This window comes from Aegilops tauschii, chromosome 3, assembly GCF_002575655.3.
Source record: "Aegilops tauschii subsp. strangulata cultivar AL8/78 chromosome 3, Aet v6.0, whole genome shotgun sequence".
NCBI lineage: Eukaryota > Viridiplantae > Streptophyta > Magnoliopsida > Poales > Poaceae > Aegilops > Aegilops tauschii.
In genome coordinates this window covers 147,714,449-147,732,271 of record NC_053037.3, presented here as the reverse complement: position 1 = coordinate 147,732,271, position 17,823 = coordinate 147,714,449, and positions in this window count along the sequence as shown.

Below are 17,823 nucleotides of genomic sequence, written 5' to 3'. Positions count from 1 at the left end.
GTTCTACGGCACAACACACAAGGGGATCTGGAAGCTGCTTTTTAAGAAGCAGAAATTGTGGCCAAATTCCTCAGACGACACCGGCATCAGTTGCAACCATCCGGCCTCCGAGGTAAGTTCATAAACCTCCGAACACCCATTGACTTTGTTAACCCAATAGAGAAGTATTGAGGAGTCCCTCCCCAAACAGGTCTGGACTAAGAAGGCGGAGCAAATTCGATGTCCGGCTCCACTTCCCGAAGACCCGGCCAGTCCTTTACTAATGAGGATGCTAGTCCTGGCACCATACCAGGCGCCGGCCAAGAGGGACAAGAAGAAGAAGAGAAAGAACGAAGAGGGCACTTTGGACACAGTGTCCGGAGAAGTTGATGCCCAGTCCTCTCACGAGGACGACGAAGAGGAGGAGGAAGAAGAAGATCCTCCCCGCAAGGGCAAGAAGAGGGTGGCCTCTGAAGACCTAAAAGCCGAAGTGTCCAAGAGGGACAAAATTACCCTCCCCGATGACTCGGAGTCAGACGCCGAGGTCATCCCAAAGCATCGTCGCCGGACTAAGCCCCAGGCCGACTCATAAGTAGTCCGGGATTTATCACACTCATTCAATCCTTTATGCAATGTGATAATAACTCTAAGTTCTATCTCTTAGTCCGGCGCGCAATCTCCCCCAGCTATCCTCATCCTCAGGGGATCTGCCGCCAGAGATGATGGAGAGCGAGTCGCCTCCTCTAGCTTCCCCACCGCCTAAAGCGGATGATGCCGAGGTGTCGTCCGTAGGCCCTTCCCGGGCCTTGAAGAGATACGGGCGGGCAATGTAACGGCGCCGAAGGGCAATACCTCGGCCGCCGAAGGCTTGGGGGGTACGGCCACTCCGAAGACCGGGGACGGGGGCCCCTTTCAATCCGTCCCCCAGCCGAATACTACTCCGGAGACCCATAAGGCTCCGAAGTCTGACGAGCGACCCCCTCCAGCGAGAACTGCGACTTCCGCTAAACCGGAGGCGCCGGATACCATGGCGGATGTACTTCAAGGTGCATCCGTCCTGGACGAGCACCGCATCCTGATGGGTATGGTGTCTGAGAAGATTCAGTCCGCCAAGAGAGGGCTGAACAAAGCCTGTTAGGGAACGTAGTAATTTCAAAAATTTCCTACGCACACGCAAGATCATGGTGATGCATAGCAACGAGAGGGGAGAGTGTTGTCCACGTACCCTCGTAGACCGAAAGCGGAAGCGTTAACACAATGCGGTTGATGTAGTCGTACGTCTTCACGATCCGACCGATCAAGTACCGAACGCACGGCACCTCCGTGTTCAGCACACGTTCAGCTCGATGACGTCCCTCGAACTCCGATCCAGCCGAGTGTTGAGGGAGAGTTTCGTCAGCACGACGGCGTGGTGACGATGATGATGTTCTACCGACGCAGGGCTTCGCCTAAGCACCGCTACGATAATATCGAGGTGTAATATGGTGGAGGGGGGCACCGCACACGGCTAAGAGATCAATAGATCAATTGTTGTGTCTATGGGGTGCCCCCTGCACCCGTATATAAAGGAGCAAGGGGGGAGGCGGCCGGCCTAGGAGGAGGGCGCGCCAAGGGGGGGAGTCCTACTCCCAGCGGGAGTAGGACTCCTCCTTTCCTTGTTGGAGTAGGAGAAGGGAAGGGAGAAGGAGAAGGAAGGAAGGGGGCGCCCCCCCTCCCTAGTCCAATTCGGACTAGTCCATGGGGAGGGGTGCGGCCACCCTTTGGGGCCTTTCTCTCCTTTCCCGTATGGCCCATTAAGGCCCAATACGAATTCTCGTAACTCTCCGGTACTCCGAAAAATACCCGAATCACTCGGAACCTTTCCGATGTCCGAATATAGTCGTCCAATATATCGATCTTTACGTCTCGACCATTTCAAGACTCCTCGTCATGTCCCCGATCTCATCCGGGACTCCGAACTCCTTCGGTACATAAAAACTCATAAACTCATAATAAAACTGTCATCGTAACGTTAAGCGTGCGGACCCAACGGGTTCGAGAACTATGTAGACATGACCGAGACACGTCTCCGGTCAATAACCAATAGCGGGACCTGGATGCCCATATTAGCTCCCACATATTCTACGAAGATCTTTATCGGTCAAACCGCATAACAACATACGTTGTTCCCTTTGTCATCGGTATGTTACTTGCCCGAGATTCGATCGTCGGTATCTTAATACCTAGTTCAATCTCGTTACCGGCAAGTCTCTTTACTCGTTCCGTAATACATCATCTCGCAACAAACTCATTAGTTGCAATGCTTGCAAGGCTTAAGTGATGTGCATTACTGAGAGGGCCCAGAGATACCTCTCCGACAATCGGAGTGACAAATCCTAATCTCGAAATACGCCAACCCAACAAGTACCTTCGGAGACACCTGTAGAGCACCTTTATAATCACCCAGTTACGTTGTGACGTTTGGTAGCACACAAAGTGTTCCTCCGGTAAACGAGAGTTGCATAATCTCATAGTCATAGGAACATGTATAAGTCATGAAGAAAGCAATAGCAACATACTAAACGATCGAGTGCTAAGCTAACGGAATGGGTCAAATCAATCACATCATTCTCCTAATGATGTGATCCCGTTAATCAAATGACAACTCATGTCTATGGCCAGAAAACATAACCATCTTTGATCAACGAGCTAGTCAAGTAGAGGCATACTAGTGACACTCTGTTTGTCTATGTATTCACACATGTATCATGTTTCCGGTTAATACAATTCTAGCATGAATAATAAACATTTATCATGATATAAGGAAATAAATAATAACTTTATTATTGCCTCTAGGGCATATTTCCTTCAGTCTCCCACTTGCACTAGAGTCAATAATCTAGATTACACAGTAATGATTCTTACACCCATGGAGCCTTGGTGTTGATCATGTTTTGCTCGTGGAAGAGGCTTAGTCAACGTGTCTGCGACATTCAGATCCGTATGTATCTTGCAAATTTCTATGTCTCCCACCTGGACTAAATCCCGGATGGAATTGAAGCGTCTTTTGATGTGCCTTGTTCTCTTGTGAAATCTGGATTCCTTTGCTAATGCAATTGCACCAGTATTGTCACAAAAGATTTTCATTGGACCCGATGCACTAGGTATGACACCTAGATCGGTTATGAACTCCTTCATCCAGACTCCTTCATTTGCTGCTTCCGAAGCAGCTATGTACTCCGCTTCACATTTAGATCCCGTCACGACGCTTTGTTTAGAACTGCACCAACTGACAGCTCCGCCGTTCAATGTAAACACGTATCCGGTTTGCGATTTAGAATCGTCCGGATCAGTGTCAAAGCTTGCATCGACGTAACCATTTACGATGAGCTCTTTGTCACCTCCATAAACGAGAAACATATCCTTAGTCCTTTTCAGGTATTTCAGGATGTTCTTGACCGCTGTCCAGTGATCCACTCCTGGATTACTTTGGTACCTTCCTGCTAGACTTATAGCAAGGCATACATCAGGTCTGGTACACAGCATTGCATACATGATAGAGCCTATGGCTGAAGCATAGGGGACATCTTTCATCTTCTCTCTATCTTCTGCAGTGGTCGGGCATTGAGTCTTACTCAACTTCACACCCTGTAACACAGGCAAGAACCCTTTCTTTGCTTGATCCATTTTGAACTTCTTCAAAACTTTGTCAAGGTATGTGCTTTGTGAAAGTCCAATTAAGCGTCTTGATCTATCTCTATAGATCTTGATGCCCAATATATACGCAGCTTCACCGAGGTCTTTCATTGAAAAACTCTTATTCAAGTATCCCTTTTTGCTATCCAGAAATTCTATATCATTTCCAATCAGCAATATGTCATCCACATATAATATCAGAAAAGCTACAGAGCTCCCACTCACTTTCTTGTAAATACAGGCTTCTCCAAAAGTCTGTACAAAACCAAATGCTTTGATCACACTATCAAAGCGTTTATTCCAACTCCGAGAGGCTTGCACGAGTCCATAAATGGATCGCTGGAGCTTGCACACTTTGTTAGCTCCCTTCGGATCGACAAAACCTTCCGGTTGCATCATATACAATTCTTCTTCCAGAAATCCATTCAGGAATGCAGTTTTGACATCCATTTGCCAAATTTCATAATCATAAAATGCGGCAATTGCTAACATGATTCGGACAGACTTAAGCATCGCTACGGGTGAGAAGGTCTCATCGTAGTCAATCCCTTGAATTTGTCGAAAACCTTTCGCAATAAGTCGAGCTTTATAGACAGTAACATTGCCGTCAGCGTCAGTCTTCTTCTTGAAGATCCATTTATTTTCAATGGCTTGCCGATCATCGGGCAAGTCAACCAAAGTCCATACTTTGTTCTCATACATGGATCCCATCTCGGATTTCATGGCCTCTAGCCATTTTGCGGAATCTGGGCTCACCATCGCTTCTTCATAGTTTGTAGGTTCGTCATGGTCTAGTAACATAACCTCCAGAACAGGATTACCGTACCACTCTGGTGCGGATCTTACTCTGGTTGACCTACAAGGTTCAGTAATAACTTGATCTGAAGTTTCATGATTATCATCATTAACTTCCTCACTAATTGGTGTAGGCGTCGCAGAAACCGGTTTCTGTGATGAACTACTTTCCAATAAGGGAGCAGATACAGTTACCTCATCAAGTTCTACTTTCCCCCCACTCACTTCTTTCGAGAGAAACTCCTCCAGAAAAATTCTGAATTTAGCAACAAAAGTTTTTCCTTCGGATCTGTGATAGAAGGTGTACCCAACAGTTTCCTTTGGGTATCCTATGAAGACACATTTCTCCGATTTGGGTTCGAGCTTATTAAGTTGAAGTTTTTTCACATAAGCATCGCAGCCCCAAACTTTAAGAAACGACAACTTTGGTTTCTTGCCAAACCACAGTTCATAAGGCGTCGTCTCAACGGATTTTGATGGTGCCCTATTTAACGTGAATGCAGCCGTCTCTAAAGCATAACCCCAAAACGATAGCGGTAAATCAGTAAGAGACATCATAGATCGCACCATATCTAGTAAAGTACGATTACGACGTTCGGACACACCATTACGCTGTGGTGTTCCGGGTGGCGTGAGTTGCGAAAGTATTCCGCATTGTTTCAAATGAAGACCAAACTCATAACTCAAATATTCTCCTCCACGATCAGATCGTAGAAATTTTATTTTCTTGTTACGATGATTTTCAACTTCACTCTGAAATTCTTTGAACTTTTCAAATGTTTCAGACTTATGTTTCATTAAGTAGATACACCCATATCTGCTCAAATCATCTGTGAAGGTGAGAAAATAACGATATCCGCCACGAGCCTCAATATTCATCGGACCACATACATCTGTATGTATGATTTCCAACAAATCTGTTGCTCTCTCCATAGTTCCGGAGAACGGTGTTTTAGTCATCTTGCCCATGAGGCACGGTTCGCAAGTACCAAGTGATTCATAATCAAGTGGTTCCAAAAGTCCATCAGTATGGAGTTTCTTCATGCGCTTTACACTGATATGACCTAAACGGCAGTGCCACAAATAAGTTGCACTATCATTATCAACTCTGCATCTTTTGGCTTCAATATTATGAATATGTGTATCACTACTATCGAGATTCAACAAAAAAAGACCACTCTTCAAGGGTGCATGACCATAAAAGATATTACTCATATAAATAGAACAACCATTATTCTCTGATTTAAATGAATAACCGTCTCGCATCAAACAAGATCCAGATATAATGTTCATGCTTAACGCTCGCACCAAATAACAATTATTTAGGTCTAAAACTAATCCCGAAGGTAGATGTAGAGGTAGCGTGTCGACCACGATCACATCGACTTTGGAACCATTTCCCATGCGCATCGTCACCTCGTCCTTAGCCAATCTTCGCTTAATCCGTAACCCCTGTTTCGAGTTGCAAATATTAGCAACAGAACTAGTATCAAATACCCAGGTGCTACTGCGAGCATTAGTAAGGTACACATCAATAACATGTATATCACATATACCTTTGTTCACCTTGCCATCCTTCTTATCCGCCAAATACTTGGGGAAGTTCCGCTTCCAGTGACCAGTCTGCTTGCAGTAGAAGCACACAGTCTCAGGCTTAGGTCCAGACTTGGGTTTCTTCTCCTGAACAACAACTTGCTTGCTGTTTTTCTTGAAGTTCCCCTTCTTCTTCCCTTTGCCCTTTTTCTTGAAACTAGTGGTCTTATTGACCATCAACACTTGATGCTCCTTTTTGATTTCTACCTCTGCAGCCTTTAGCATTGCGAAGAGCTCGGGAATCGTCTTATCCATCCCTTGCATGTTATAGTTCATCACGAAGCTCTTGTAGCTTGGTGGCAGTGATTGAAGAATTCTGTCAATGACGCTATCATCCGGAAGATTAACTCCCAGTTGAATCAAGTGATTATTATACCCAGACATTTTGAGTATATGCTCACTGACAGAACTATTCTCTTCCATCTTGCAGCTATAGAACTTATTGGAGACTTCATATCTCTACCGGGCATTTGCTTGAAATATTAACTTCAACTCCTGGAACATCTCATATGCTCCATGACGTTCAAAACGTCGTTGAAGACCGGGTTCTAAGCCGTAAAGCATGGCACACTGAACTATCGAGTAGTCATCAGCTTTGCTCTGCTAGACGTTCATAACATCTGGTGTTGCTCCTGCAGCAGGCCTGGCACCCAGCGGTGCTTCCAGGACGTAATTCTTCTGTGCAGCAATGAGGATAATCCTCAAGTTACGGACCCAGTCCGTGTAATTGCTACCATCATCTTTCAACTTTGCTTTCTCAAGGAACGCATTAAAATTCAATGGAACAACAGCACGGGCCATCTATCTACAATTAACATAGACAAGCAAGATACTATCAGGTACTAAGTTCATGATAAATTCAAGTTCAATTAATCATATTACTTAAGAACTCCCACTTAGATAGACATCCCTCTAATCCTCTAAGTGATCACGTGATCCATATCAACTAAACCATGTCCGATCATCACGTGAGATGGAGTAGTTTCAACGGTGAACATCACTATGTTGATCATATCTACTATATGATTCACGCTCGACCTTTCGGTCTCCGTGTTCCGAGGCCATATCTGTTTTATGCTATGCTCGTCAAGTTTAACCTGAGTATTCCGCGTGTGCAACTGTTTTGCACCCGTTGTATTTGAACGTAGAGCCTATCACACCCGATCATCAGTGGTGTCTCAGCACGAAGAACTTTCGCAACGGTGCATACTCAGGGAGAACACTTATACTTTGATAATTTAGTGAGGGATCATCTTATAATGCTACCGTCAATCAAAGCAAGATAAGATGCATAAAAGATAAACATCACATGCAATCAATATAAGTGATATGATATGGCCATCATCATCATGTGCTTGTGATCTCCATCTCCGAAGCGCCGTCATGATCACCATCGTCACCGGCGCGACACCTTGATCTCCATCGTAGCATCATTGTCGTCTCGCCAATCTTATGCTTCTACGACTATCGCTACCGCTTAGTGATAAAGTAAAGCATTAGAGGGCGATTGCATTGCATACAATAAAGCGACAACCATATGGCTCCTGCCAGTTGCCGATAACTCGGTTACAAAACATGATCATCTCATACAATAAATTTAGCATCATGCTTTGACCATATCACATCACAACATGCCCTGCAAAAACAAGTTAGACGTCCTCTACTTTGTTGTTGCAAGTTTTACGTGGCTGCTACGGGCTTAGCAAGAACCGTTCTTACCTACGCATCAAAACCACAACGATAGTTTGTCAAGTTGGTGCTATTTTAACCTTCGCAAGGACCGGGCGTAGCCACACTCGGTTCAACTAAAGTTGGAGAAACTGACACCCGCTAGCCACCTCTGTGCAAAGCACGTCGGAAGAACCAGTCTCACGTAAGCGTACGCGTAATGTCGGTCCGGGCCGCTTCATCCAACAATACCGCCGAACCAAAGTATGACATGCTGGTAAGCAGTATGACTTATATCGCCCACAACTCACTTGTGTTCTACTCGTGCATATGACATCTACGCATAAAACCAGGGTCTGATACCACTGTTAGGGAACATAGTAATTTCAAAAATTTCCTACGCACACGCAAGATCATGGTGATGCATAGCAACGAGAGGGGAGAGTGTTGTCCACGTACCCTCGTAGACCGAAAGCGGAAGCGTTAACACAACGCGGTTGATGTAGTCGTATGTCTTCACGATCCGACCGATCAAGTACCGAACGCACGGCACCTCCGAGTTCAGCACACGTTCAGCTCGATGACGTCCCGCGAACTCCGATCCAGCCGAGTGTTGAGGGAGAGTTTCGTCAGCACGACGGCGTGGTGACGATGATGATGTTCTACCGACGCAGGGCTTCGCCTAAGCACCGCTACGATAATATCGAGGTGTAATATGGTGGAGGGGGGCACCGCACACGGCTAAGAGATCAATAGATCAATTGTTGTGTCTATGGGGTGCCCCCCTGCCCCCGTATATAAAAGAGCAAGGGGGAGGCGGCCGGCCTAGGAGGAGGGCGCGCCAAGGGGAGGAGTCCTACTCCCACCGGGAGTAGGACTCCTCCTTTCCTTGTTGGAGTAGGAGAAGGGAAGGGAGAAGGAGAAGGAAGGAAGGGGGCGCCCCCCTCCCTAGTCCAATTCGGACTAGTCCATGGGAAGGGGTGCGGCCACCCTTTGGGGCCTTTCTCTCCTTTCCCGTATGGCCCATTAAGGCCCAATACGAATTCTCGTAACTCTCCGGTACTCCGAAAAATACCCGAATCACTCGGAACCTTTCCGATGTCCGAATATAGTCGTCCAATATATCGATCTTTACGTCTCGACCATTTCGAGACTCCTCGTCATGTCCCTGATCTCATCCGCGACTCCGAACTCCTTCGGTACATCAAAACTCATAAACTCATAATAAAACTGTCATCGTAACGTTAAGCGTGCGGACCCTACGGGTTCGAGAACTATGTAGACATGACCGAGACACGTCTCCGGTCAATAACCAATAGCGGGACCTGGATGCCCATATTGGCTCCCACATATTCTACGAAGATCTTTATCGGTCAAACCGCATAACAACATACGTTGTTCCCTTTGTCATCGGTATGTTACTTGCCCGAGATTCGATCGTCGGTATCTTAATACCTAGTTCAATCTCGTTACCGGCAAGTCTCTTTACTCGTTTCGTAATACATCATCTCGCAACAAACTCATTAGTTGCAATGCTTGCAAGGCTTAAGTGATGTGCATTACTGAGAGGGCCCAGAGATACCTCCCCGACAATCGGAGTGACAAATCCTAATCTCGAAATACGCCAACCCAACAAGTACCTTCGGAGACACCTGTAGAGCACCTTTATAATCACCCAGTTACGTTGTGACGTTTGGTAGCACACAAAGTGTTCCTCCGGTAAACGGGAGTTGCATAATCTCATAGTCATAGGAACATGTATAAGTCATGAAGAAAGCAATAGCAACATACTAAACGATCGAGTGCTAAGCTAACGGAATGGGTCAAGTCAATCACATCGTTCTCCTAATGATGTGATCCCGTTAATCAAATGACAACCGATGTCTATGGCAAGGAAACATAACCATCTTTGATCAACGAGCTAGTCAAGTAGAGGCATACTAGTGACACTCTGTTTGTCTATGTATTCACACATGTATCATGTTTCCGGTTAATACAATTCTAGCATGAATAATAAACATTTATCATGATATAAGGAAATAAATAATAACTTTATTATTGCCTCTAGGGCATATTTCCTTCAAAGCCTTCTCTAGCCTGCTAGCAGGCTTCGAGGTACGCAATGTAATGTTTCGTTTTTCTAATCATTTTTGTGAGAAATATGCCTGTATATAGATAATAGCCCCCGAGGCTCTGTTCGGCTATTTGAAAAAAGCGAGCAGAGGATCAATAATTAGTTGTCAGGTGGTAACATGCTATTTTATTTGGGTGTAAAACAGGCTTCTCTGTTAGCGGCGACTGCCCAGTCAGCGGAAATTTCCAAACTCAAACGGAAACTGGAGCGAGCCGATGAGGATCTAGTCCTTGTGAACACGCGGCTCGACCAGGCACAAGGTATAATATACATCTTACTGTATGCCTGTTTATGTCCATGTTGTTTTGAAAAGCTGCCATGTGCATGTTTGTACAGATAGTGCCACCGCGGTGGAGACCCTCAGGGGCGAGCTTGCTCAAGCCAAGGAGCAAGCGCGGGTAAGCAGGGCAGCTGCTGATAAGGCGGCTGCGGATTTAACGGCAGAACAGGCCGCTCGGCGCCGTTGTGAGGAACGGGTGACCGAGATGGAGAAAAAGCTCGAGGACACTGCCGCCAAGTGCGAGTCCTTGGAATCGGAAAATAAGACGAAGGGGACCGAACTTGCCAAGGCCCTTCATGATGCTTCAGAGGCGCGGTCTGAATCCCGCGCCGCGCGTGAGGAAATCCATCAAGCCGGGCAGATAGCGGCTGGTAAGCCCTTTCTTTTACAGGCTAAATTTGGGGATCCGGAGTATGCCTTGCTTAATTGACTGTGGAGTTTTCTAGACGTTTATGCTGAAGAGTGCCGTGGACGCCGTCCAATTCTTCCAAGCCCAGGAGGGGTATGCGACAGAGAAGATCTTCTGGTTGCAGTTTGTGGGGTAGGAGCGTCCCGTACTGCTAAATGACCAGATGGCACAATGGGCGGAGCTGCATAAGATGTCCAGTGCGGCCATGATGGACCTCATAGTCCGGTTGTGGCCTGCCGAAGCCATTCCGGACAGCTACTTTGGCCTCGTGCGGCGTCTCATCGATGCGCTGCCCCGGATTGACACCGTCAAGAGGTGGTCCTGTATAGAAGGAGCGCGTATGGCGTTCGCCCGTGTCAAGGTGCACTGGGTGAAGATGAATGCCGAAAAGGTGGCAGCTGAGGGCCCTCCTGAAAGCAAGGCCCACCGCACACTGGAGCGCTATTTTGAAGACGTGCTAAAAGGTGCTAGCCTTGTAGAGGGCCAATGCTCTAAGGACGTAGTGTTCGAATAAAAGAGTCCGAACTATCCGGGGATTTGTATTATGAACTAAGTTTTTGTAATATATTCATTTCTTGATGAAAAAGTTTTATCCTCTTGTGCGGCCGTTTAATATATCTGAGAGTTCCCTGTCGTCGGCTTCAGCCCCTATGTAGATACAACGGGGTGTTCGGAATTGCACATGACTACACTTAATCCAACGTCTTGGTCCCTGAAGGAGGTGTCAGTGCGGCAAACCAGGCAATCAGACTATTCGGTTTTATTGCTCTCACTTAGCTGTAGGAGTTTGACAATGGGTCTAATAGGTAGCCCATGGTATGTACACGGCTATCCTGATGCGGATGCGCTACATGTTTGACCGGGAAACAGTCTTCGTGTAATACGGAAAAATCGCTAAGGATTGTAATGAATCGCCGAGTGGCTGACCAGCTCTCGCCGCATCATAATAGTCAGTTTTTGGCTTTCTCTACTGAGGTGCTTAACTGGACGAACCAGAAACACAATCACAGTAGTTCTCCCTTTACTACCCTAGCCGATCAGACGGAACGTAAGGTAGCAATCACAGGAGCCGGGCAACCCAACTATTGACCAAAGACATGATTCGGAGCTGATGCATATAATGCCGGACTCGGGATGCCGAATTTTGCTGTGAAGCTGTTCGGACTTTTATTTGACAACACATATGTTGTCTTAGAGCCCCTAGAAATTTTATGCCGAGGTGCGTGCGTGAAATGACTTAACATACCAAATAAGAATTTTGGTTCAATGAAATCTGATTCGTCAAAACGTAATCTTACAGAAGGTACCATCACCAGGGCCATTTTATATGCCGGGGGTCTAGGGCTAAGGGAAAAGCTCTATACAGGTTCTTGAGTAAAGTTGTGGTCTGCAAAATGCTTTGCACCTTCCTGCCGCACATCTGCGCCGCTTTCGCCCAAATAAGGAAGAGTCCTTTAGAGGAATGGTCTTCAGCTATGTATATGGAATCGGGCTCGGAGAGAGTCCTTGTGAGTCCGGAGAACGAGTAGGTTTTGATTCACCTATGGTAAAAAGGAAAAGATGATTAAATAAAGGGGAAGGCCGTGTAAGGTCGAACCGTGTTATAGGACTGTCCGTATATTGCCCCCGCCGATGCCCAAGGTATTTTGAGTGCATAATTATGCACGTGCGGTATGAATTTCACTGATGTACGTGGCGGTCGACGGAGGCGAAGCTGCTAATCCAGCCCTGAAGTTGCCGGACTGCTGGCATGCAGAACTGACCGGCCTTGCGCGGTGAAGTCCGGTGGCTTAATAGCCGATGAGGTGTGCGGCTTGACACGGCCGCTTTGTACTTTGGCTGCAATGGCCTCGGTATGCTCCTCAGTACGGAGGGAGCGCTCCGTGTTTCCATTGATTGTAATGACATCACATGGACCGGGCATCTTGAGCTTCAAATAGGCATAGTGCGGGACCGCATTGAAGCGGGCGAAAGTGGTTCGTCCAAGCAGTGCGTGATAGCCGCTGCGAAACGGGACGATGTCGAAGATCAAGTCTTCGCTTCGGAAGTTGTCTGGCGAAACGAAGATGACCTCCAGCGTGATTGAGCCTGTACAGCAGGCCTCTACACCAGGTATTACTCCTTTGAAGGTAGTTTTAGTGGGCTTGATTCTTGACGGATCAACGCCCATTTTGCGGACAGTGTCTTGATAAAGTAGATTGAGACTGTTGCCGCCATCCATGAGGACTCGCATAAGATGGAATCCATCGATGATTGGGTCGAGGACCAGAGCTGCCGAACCTCCGTGACGGATACTGGTTGGGTGGTCCTTTCGGTCGAAGGTGATCGGACAAGCCGACCATGGGTTGAATTTTGGGGCGACCGGCTCCATAGCGTAGACGTCCCGTAGTGCGCGCTTGCGCTCCCTCTTAGGGATATGTGTGATATATAACATATTCACTATTTTTACTTCGGGGGGAAATTGCTTCTGTCCCCCTGTGTTCGGTTGGCGAGGCTCTTGGTCATCGTCGTCGCTTGGTGATCCTTTTTTCTTGTGTTCGGCGTTAAGCTTGCCGGCCTGCTTAAAGACCCAACAATTTCTGTTGGTATGATTGGCAGGTTTATCGGGGGTGCCGTGAATCTGGCATGGCCGATCCAGTATTCTGTCTAGGCTGGATGGGCCATCTCTGTTTGCCTTAAATGGCTTCTTCCATTGACCGGGTTTGGAGCCGATGAATCCGGCATTAACCGCCCTGTCTTGCGTTCCTTCATTGTTGTTTCGACGCTTGTGCTTGTCGCGTCGTGGCTTCCCATTGCCATCCTTGGTTTTGGAGGTTCCGGGGTCGCCGGTGCTATTGCTTCTACGAGCAAGCCAGCTATCCTCTCCCGCGCAGAATCGGGTCATAAGTGCAGTAAGGGCTGCCATGGACTTCGGCTTTTCTTGGCTGAGGTGTCGGGCGAGCCATTCGTCTCGGACGCTATGCTTGAAGGCCGCAAGGGCTTCGGTGTCTGGACAATCCACAATCTAGTTCTTCTTGATTAAGAACCTGGTCCAGAGCTGTCGGGCCGATTCCCCGGGTTGCTGGATTATATGGCTAAGGTCATCGGCGTCTGGGGGCCGAACATAGGTGCCTTGGAAGTTATCTCTGAATGCGTCTTCCAAGACTTCCCAGCTACCAATAGAGTTTTCTGGGAGGCTATTTAACCAGTGCCGAGCTGGCCCCTTAAGTTTTAGGGGAAGGTATTTGATGGCATGTAGATCGTCACCGCGAGCCATGTGAATGTGGAGAAGAAAGTCTTCGATCCATACTGCGGGATCTGTTGTGTCGTCGTATGATTCTATGTTCATGGGTTTAAACCCTTCTGGGAACTGGTGCTCCATTACCTCATCGGTGAAGCATAGAGGGTGTGCGGCACCTCTGTATCGGGCCACATCACGACGCAGTTCGGACGAAGTCCGGATGCGGTTTTTTGCCCGGGCGTGATTATGCTTGTTGTGCCAGGCTTGATAGCCATCTTCTCGCGCCGGGTCACGCCCCTGCGATCCGTAGATTGATCTGGTCTGACATGTTCTATTTTCCAGGTCATGTCGTAGGTCATATGTGTATCCCTATTGTCTCTCTGCTTTTGCAGCGCGGTAGTGCGGGCTGGTGTTCAGCTTGAGTTAATGTTCTAACCGGCCACGTGGTGGTCGATCGGGTCCGTCCACGGCATTACGCAAGGGTGGTATAGGCTCCAGCGCCTCATCGTCGAATTCGGGTAGCAGCTTACGCTTCGGGTAACTCTTTGTTGGGCGCTCGAGGCCGTATTCGTCGGCTGCCAGGACATTAGTCCATCTGTTATTGAGCAGGTATTGGTCAGCTTGAAGCTGCTGTTGCTTCTTTCTAAGGCTTCTTGCCGTGGCTATTAGCCGGCGCTTAAAGCGCTCTTGTTCGAGGGGTTCCTCCGGCACGATAAAATCTTCGTTGCCAAGGCTCACGTTGTCCTCGGAGAGTTAGTTGTTATCCTCCAAGTCTTTGTTCCCTACTTGCTCGTCTGGGTCGACCCGCCCGTCCTCCCGATCATCCTGTTCGGATGTTGGTTCGATGGGGTCTTCTTGGTCTTCGGCGTTTTCTGGAGTATCATTGTCTCCGGTGTTGGTATTGTTGTCTTTTCCACGACGCGATTTAGAGCGGCACCGCTGACATCGGTGTTTTGGTGGTATCTCAGGAGGTTCGTCCTCGGCTGGGTTCTTCTCACCATCGTCGTCGCCTTCCTTAGGTGTGTACACCATGTATACGTCGTATGAGGAATTGGCCGTCCAGCGTCCGGTGAACGGCGGGTTTTGGGCCTGCTCCTCTCCGGCAACGTCGTCCATACCGTTGATGTCTTCGGAGGCGTAATCGAGCATGTCGGTAAGATCCTCGACAGTGGCTATGAAGTGGGTGGCGGGTGGGAAGCAAAATTCCCTGTTTTCAGCCCCTAGTCCGGGTTGGGCGCAATTCGGAAGCGGTCCCTCTGTGATGGCGAGGGATCACATTAAGTCCAGAGCCTCGTTTAAGAGCGAGGTTTGGATGGGGACAGAAGGTCCCTGGCCGAACTCGCTTGACGCGGACTTCCAGGGTACGGAGTTAGTGTCCGGAGAAGAGTCCGGCTTTGTAATGATTGCCGGAGACACTATTCTCTCCGGTTTTCCGGTATTGAGCTCTAAGGCCACAGAGGGTCCGGCGGGCTCTAGACTCCTGTCTTCGGACCTAGTGACGCGCTCCAGATCTAAGGCCGGAGGGGTGGTTGGGGACGCGAACCCTTGGAAGATCAAGTCTCCTCGGATATCAGCGACATAGTTTAGATTTCCAAAATTGATCTGGCGACCAGGGGCGTAGCTGTCGATCTGCTCCAAGTGGCCAACCGAGTTGGCGCGCAGTGCGAAGCCGCCGAATACGAAGATCTGGACGGGAAGGAAAGTCTCCTTCCCGGCAGCGTTGTTGTAGATGATCGACGGAGCCATCGAGCCTTTTCACAACGGCACAGTGGAACTCTCAATGAAAGCACCAATGTTGGTGTCAAAACCGGCAGATCTCGGGTAGGGGGTCCCGACCTGTGCGCCTAAGGATCGAAGGTAACAGGAGGCAGGGGACACGATGTTTACCCAGGTTCGGGCCCTCTGGATGGAGGTAATACCCTACTTCCTGCTTGATTGACTTTGATGAGTATAGGAGTTACAAGAGTCGATCTACCATGAGATCGTAATGGCTAAACCCTAGATGTCTATCCTGTATGATTATGATTGCCTCTACGGACTAAACCCTCCGGTTTATATAGACACCGGAGCGGGCTAGGGTTGTATAGAGTCGGTTTACAGAGAAAGGAATCTTCATATTCGCACACCAAGCTTGCCTTCCACGCCAAGGAGAGTCCCATCCGGACACGGGGGAAAACTTTTTATCTTGTATCTTCACAACCCATCAGTCCGGCCCATGTCACATAGCCCGGACGTCCGAGGACCCCGTAATCCTGGACTCCCTCGGTGACCGAATGTTGTTCGGAGTCCCGGATAAGATCACGGACATGACGGGGAGTCTCGAAATGGTCGAGAGGTAAAGATTCATATATAGGACGATAGTATTCGGACACCGGAAGTGTTCTGGGGGTACCGGGTACGTATCGGGTCACCGGAAGGGGTTCCGGGCAACCCTCGGCAATCTATATGGGCCTAATGGGCCGAGAGGGGAAACACACCAGCCACAAAGGGGCTGGTGCCCCCCCCCCATATGGGCTGGCCAAAATGGAGAAGGAAAGGGGAGGAAGGAAAGGAAAAAGGGAATAGGATTCCCCCATCCCCCTCTTCCCTTCCTACTCCGAATAGGAATAGGAAAGGGGGGAGGCCGAATTGGGAGGACCCCAAGTATTGGGGCGCCCCCTTGGCTGCCTCTCCTCCCCTCCAACCTATATATATATGAGGGGGGCACCGCTAGAACACACAACAAACATTGTTAGCCGTGTGCGGCGCCCCCCTCCACAGTTTATGCCTCCGGTCATATTCACGTAGTGCTTAGACGAAGCCCTGCGCGGATCACTTCACCATCATCGTCACCACGCCGTCGTGCTGACGGATCTCCCCCTCGACACTTTGCTGGATCAAGAGTTCTAGGGACGTCATCAAGCTGAACGTGTGCAGAACTCCGAGGTGCCGTACGTTCGGTACTTGATCGGTCGGAACGAGAAGAAGTTCGACTACATCAACCCCGTTGTCAAACGCTTCCGCTTTCGGTCTACAAGGGTACGTGGACACACTCTCCCCCTCTCGCAGGCAGGGGTAGTTTGGATGGTGAAAATTCCACATTCATGAGGGTAGTGAAAAGTTGCATATAGGCACAACGCGAAAGTTGTACATCTCACTAGTAGGGGTGGTTTGGACCGGGTGCTAGCAGGAAAACCACACATTTAGGGAAAGTTGCACATCACTCTTAGACAGTTGACCGTGATAGTATCCAAAGTTGCACATCCACTATTAGGCAGTTGGCCGATGCAGCAAATAGTGAAAGCACATCCACGGGCATGAGGACAGTTGCACATCAACTGCTACGCAGTTGGCCTCACTAGAAGTAAATAGTTTGGGGTGGGGGTGAGATCAGTAAAAATTGCACGTTCACGGGTAGGCGGGAAGTTGCACAACCACTGTCAGCTAGTTGTACATCGACTCCTAAGCAGTTGCACAAAACGAGGGACTAAATTGCACAAAAAAATTCATCAAAACATGCCCATATAGGATTTAGTTTCGAAGAGCACGTCACGAGGGTTCCAAAAGTGAAAACGGATCTTAATTTCGACGTGCGGTTTGAAAGCTATAGCTTTTTAAAATTTGTAAATCGTGAATTAAATGATAGAAAGTCATCCACGCACATGAAGTAAAATAGGACACAGTCGGATGCATGTAGACCATTTAATACGCATGTTGGTGAGATATTTCCTGTTTAAATAGTTAATCTTTCCTAATTAAAAACACGGAGATAGATGCTTACCAAAAATCACCGGCTGCCACGGAGCACTAGCGGACAACGGCTGCTCGCTACACGCGTCCTAAATTTTTTGCTACAAGCGGCTGTTGGTGCAACTTCGTGGGGCACAACAAATTCGTGGAGGGAAGGGAGGATCGACAAGGCAGACACATAGGGTGCCATGAAGAAAGACTTGGGTGCTACTCCAGCCCGAGTTCCGACACCGGCCCCGTTCCCGTTTCCATTTTTGTGAACCCAACAACAGCCTCGTTTGCGGAACAGATCGAGCATCCAAATCCACATGCTTGGCACCATAGCAGAAGAAGTGTAGAGC